The sequence below is a fragment of the Capsicum annuum genome, chromosome 9, assembly GCF_002878395.1.
Source record: "Capsicum annuum cultivar UCD-10X-F1 chromosome 9, UCD10Xv1.1, whole genome shotgun sequence".
In the NCBI taxonomy this organism is placed as follows: domain Eukaryota; kingdom Viridiplantae; phylum Streptophyta; class Magnoliopsida; order Solanales; family Solanaceae; genus Capsicum; species Capsicum annuum.
In genome coordinates, this window is record NC_061119.1 from 142,563,428 (window position 1) to 142,569,208 (window position 5,781).

General features: G+C 32.8%; 1 long non-coding RNA gene across 1 annotated transcript; it reads left to right on the forward strand.

The window, feature by feature from the left end:
* Positions 1 to 3,312: 3,312 nt before the first annotated feature.
* LOC107857310 lies at positions 3,313 to 4,824 on the forward strand. The gene is made up of 3 exons (XR_001670831.2): positions 3,313 to 3,709; positions 3,816 to 3,960; positions 4,058 to 4,824. It is a non-coding gene; the product is annotated as an uncharacterized LOC107857310 (long non-coding RNA).
* The last annotated feature ends 957 nt before the right edge of the window (positions 4,825 to 5,781 follow it).

Consider the following 5,781-nt stretch of genomic DNA (forward strand, 5'->3'; position numbering starts at 1 on the left):
GGCCTGTCATGATCTACCCCCTCATACATGGGACCAATCACACATGTGAGGCAGTGTCCTCCCGCAGCAGTACACCAACATGGGATAGCGTGCGGTGTCTCCTTTACGACGAATGGATATTTTTATGTCTAAAATTTCCTTCAACAATTCTGAACCCATCCCATGGTGATTTATACTCGATTAAGGGGTCACATGGACTCATTCTTATCTCTATTTAAGAGTCAAACCATTCAGGCATTAAATATAATTTAATATTTATGAGATTAGGGTGTGGTATTAAGTTTCGAAACCTTGGATTCATCCTTTTTTAACTAAGTTATGCGGATATTTATCTAAATGTCTTTCAATTATGGTCACGACCAACATATACATTATTTCTGTCATTTATAGTGAATTTTGGCACCACTTTAGCATCAATTACGGTATTATTTGGATTTTAATTTTACAATTGGGTATGATTACTATGAGTTCCGATTCGAGTCCGACATCTGGTTATGATATGATCTGAGAGTTTTGGTACTGATTATTGTTGTTCTAGGAGTTGTGGTTCCTCTGAATTTTTATTTCAGTATGACATTTGATTATAAGTTTTGTTGTATGTCATATACGTGGCCTCTTGTTATTACCTACTATTTTTGATTTGAACTCGACATATGGATTTTCTATTATCACCACTGCCGGTTTGAGCATAGAGTGTGGCCTCTCGTTACTACCTGTTGGTTTTGGTTCAATACCGATGCATATCTAGATGGCTACCATAGTTTCTTGGGATTGGTTTAGTTACAAAATATTTACACTTTTCCTTAAATACTTCTTGTGTGTCCCACCGGTTTATGGGGGCATGATTGAGTTAATTGTCTTTTTTAGTGTGCCTGGAGGGCTTATGGGACCCAGCTAGGTTATGGTTGGTTTGCCTTCTCATTACTGTGTTACTTATCTTTCTGTATCACTACTGTGTTACTTATCTTTCTGTATCACCTTTACTTATTTCTTTATCGCAGTTGGTAGCTCGATAATTGCTAACTATTTTATCCGTATTTACTATTGACTTAGACTACCCCCTTAACATTTTATTTATACTTTTCTTGTATTGAGCTCAGTCCCGATAATGCGTACTGAGTACTGGTTGCTTTGGTACTCATACTACACTTTTGTATATTTTTCTTAATGCAGATCCGAGTACTAACAGTTGAGTAACGTGATTCCTCTTTTTCAGTACTAATCTAGAGCAGGGTGAGCTTGCTGTTGTTCGAGGCTGATCCTCCTACATTTGATCCAGTTTTGTCTTTTGTACTTGAGGCTGATTGTATATATTGTGTATATTTTGGATTGTATCTTTTAGTAGTGACTCTAGTATCGACCTCACCAGGGCTTGGGAGGGATTTATTTGTATATTTTGGTCCTCTTCCTTCTCTCATTTTTGATATATTTATATGTTCTCCTTCTGTTTTTGCTTATTTAACTACTGGTATCATTTATATCTGGTATTTTTCAAGTGTCTGCTCGTTATCCCATTACCTATTGTTCCAGATTTTTGCTTAGCTTGCCTACTGATGATATAACGTAGGTGTCATCATGACTTGGAAAATCGGGTCGTGAAATGAAGATCATCAACAAAATTTAATAAAAATACTAATTTCATTATTTCATATCAAAACATCTAAAATATGTAAATATGGCACAATAAAATATTTTAAATTCAATTTTATTATTTCAAATGAATAAAATACAATTTTTTTAGTGATACTTTTATAGAAAAGTATTATGCGCATCGTCTTGGTACCAATACTAGTTAAAGATAATAGAATTAGTTGAAAATCACAAAAGGATACAAATGCTAGATGTGCGCTATGCAAAGAATACGGAAAGTTTAGTATAGGTTCAAAATTCAAATATGTATAATCCTCTTATTATCTTGTTGATATTACCTCATTACAACTGATTTTGAAAAGAAATAAAAAGGGCTTTTAAAAAAAATGAAAAATATTAAGCATCAATGAAAAACTCTTCCATTATGGTAATAGCTTTACAACAAGGATCATAATTTTGAAATTTAAATGTTCAACGGTTTTAGTGTTTTGTCGCAAATAACATAAGCTTAACCAATATGTGTATTAGTGAGAAGAGATTTGACAACTAAATTTTTTTCCATTTTGAGATGGATTATATTGACCATAAATTTCAAACTTAACCATAAAATACTAGCAAATATCAATAGTTCTTTTTTGGAATGTTAGTAAATCTTTTAATTATAGTCAAATGTAACATAGAGTAATATGGTATGATATAGTATTATCTAATTTCTGATCAACATTTTTTTTTTCAATTCATTTTCTTGCATCACCTCTTCGCCTGTGGGATCTTTACTTCTCAAATTTGTGTGTTGTAGCTCTTCCGACTGCCAGAAGGGGAACAAAAAGGTAGAGAAAAATGAATGTAAAGAAGATAACTTTTTTGTCTAAACCATAGATTTAACTCCATTTTTTGTGATAGATCTTCTAGACTTTCGATTTTTCGTCTTTGGAAAACCTTAAAAAGTGAGTTTTTTTTTAAGAGAATGGAGCATGTATTCTTTTGTCATTTTTTTTGTAAAACCTGTTGTTCTATTTTTGCAGCACGAAGAGATTGGCAGACGATATATATGATAGCCCTTTATTTAAGCCGCCATTTGGTTCTTACCATGGAGAATCGTAAGCTCTTCATCTTTTGTTCATTTTTTCTCCACGTCTGATGATTTGTATGTACATGGCTATCAAAACTTTTTCTTTTTTTTCTCAAAATAAGCATGGTTTAAAGTGGTTGAGAATTCTTAGCCACCACTTGCATTTAAGAACACCACAAGTTGACTTATAACATAAATAAACCTCTTGAGTTAAACTTTATATAGATACTCAAACTATAATTTATTCCAATTGAGCACAAAAATCATGTTAGATATTTCAGTTCAAATTTTAGAAAAATTTGCGTGTATTTTTGAGTATAAATTATGTAGATACATTAACCAATTAAAATATATCACCTCCTTTTATTATATGTATTGACCTCAATAAGCCTTAAAACCTCAAACATGTTCGAATTGAGACCGATGTGGATAACTGAATGAGATAATTCAGTTAATTACTTAATAAATATTTGAGGGTAGCACAAAAGTTTTTCAAAAATCTTATTATCATTTGTTTAGATGCCCAACCAAAACATGTGGTAGATAGCGTTTAAATAAAATTTAATAACAAATACTATATTAAGCCTTGAAAGCTTGTGCGCCTTTAAAATGTTCAACTTTCTATCTCCACCCACTACATTTGTAGAAAGTCTGCCTACCAAGGTTTAGTCACTTGTGAAGATATCACCTATCTTTACTAGAATTTGAGCTCTAATCTCTCATAATTTCACCCACTTAATTTATTGTAACACCATACCCTTCATTTTGGTAGCAATGTATTTGAGTGGCCGTTAATGGCTATGGCTCTGATGTATTTGTTTTTTCTTTCTATCTGATGTATTAGGTACGGTCAATCACAAGTTTGTGAAAGTGGTTTGGATGGAAAAGGAGGTTCTAGATGGAGTTGGTTCTAGTGCTATTGCTAGCAAACCAAAGCTGACAACTAATGATGCATTGTCTTATTTGAGGAAGTTAAGAGCATGTTTGCTGACCAAAAGGAGAAATATGACATGTTCCTTATGCTCTGTTGGACTTTAAGAGACAAAGGTTCACAACTACAATTTTCCTACTGCTGTGAACCTCATTAATTTCTATTATGATTTGGTGATATATGTTGAACTTAACTGCATAAGTCATTGAATATTCCTTGCAGAATTGATACTGTTCCTAGTTTGATCCACGAACTCAATCCTTTCTTGCCCATTGAATGTGAAATAATCCTCAATGATGAAGATAAGGCTCCTCCAAAGAAAACAATTTACGTTGAACAAGCAAGCAATTTAGTGAACAATATAAAGGTTTCATTTCTGTCACCTTATGATTTTAATGAAAATGTCTGTCTTTTTCTTCTTTATAAACTTTAGATCTAATTTACTGACTTATAACTTCTTGCAGGAACGTTCAAGAAAAGAGCATGAGTACAAATCCTTCCCAAATATTAATGTTGTAAAGTCAGTTGATACATCTGCTAGGATGGATGCTAAGGAGGAGGTGAAGAGTGATTTACACATTGGCAAGCTGAGACGAGGTACTAGAAGGGTAGTTCCACCTAAAAGGATGGACAATTACTTTTGGAAAGGAGGAAAACCACGTGAGCAAGGCCAAAGTTAGTTATGGAATTTGTATAGAAGTGTGAGAACATCATAAGAAGGGATAAGGAAGTTTTTTCATATTGGGAATATTCTCAGCTCTTTCTTCGGTCTTGCCAACCACTTTGAGAATTGTAGTTTCTGATTTCAAATGTATTTCATTGTTCCCTGCAATTTTCCGTGTTGTGTCCTATTATATGTTAATCGTATTCAGTAAAACATCATAATATATATCAATGTTTGTATTTTGAGATTGTGAGTTGTTACAATCAGCATGAGTGGGAAAAGAGCACAAGGATGTCAAAGAGGTGTACGATGGGGCGATAGCCTTGCTCTCTGGCCACAACAGTTTCGAATTCTTCAACCTTCAATCGACGTGACAGCTTTGCTTTCCGGCCACAACAGCTTCAAATTCTTCATGGTTCCTTTTTTCTTTCACAGGTAAAAAATTATGGCCTTTTTAGTTTTGAAGAAAGTGAGGAACCTGAGCCAACTTCTCTTACAGTATTGGTTAATAATTTCAATATTTATTGCTTTAATTTGAAATACAGTCTGAATAAAATCTAATTTCTGGTATTTTTCTCATCTCTTTTCGAAGTGAATTATGATTTTTTGTTGTTTGTTGCATTTTTTTGAAGTTTCATTTTTGGTGTTTGTGTTTATACAAACAAAACAACATTTTGATTTAATTGGTTCTATTCTTGTTCTTGGTAAAAATGGTGATATTGTTGTTTTTTCTGTTGAACAAAATCATGCTGTTGTTTTTTTTTAAAAATAGATTATTCATCTGGTGCAACATATTAACGATCTGATGCGATAGATTTATCATATGATGCAACAGATCAACCATATGATGCAACAAAGGAACCATCAAATTAAAATTCTGATGCAACAGATTAATCATCTAATGCAATAGAGGAACCATCGTATAAAAAATTTGATGCAACAGATTTATCATATGCTGCAATAGAGTAACTATTTGATGCAACAGATTAAACATATATTGCAACAGATTAACCATATGATGCAATAAATTTACTATTGAATGCAACAGAGGAACCATCAGATAAAAAATCTGATGCAACAGATTAACCATATGATAGAACAGAAGAACAATTCGATTAAAGATCTGATGCAACAGATGAACCTCCTATTGGATAAAATCCTATCAACTCTTCCAACAAGACATGTCCAAGACTTGATTTGTCCAATTGATTATTCATCTACTGCGATAGATGACTTCATCTACTGTGATAGATGACTTTTCTGTTGGAATAAATTTAAACAATATTAACCATTGATAACTGTTCCAACATATCATTCATGTGTTGCAACAGATGTGCGACCTAGTGCACAGACTATTCATATTTCTCAATAGATGCATGATATATTTTATATTGTCACTACAGATTACTCAGCCGTTGTTGTAGGTTAGTTAACTGTTCTGACAGATCAGTCATATCTTGTAATAGATGTGTGATCTGTTGCATAGACCATTCATCTATCTTAACAGATGAGTGATATATTTTG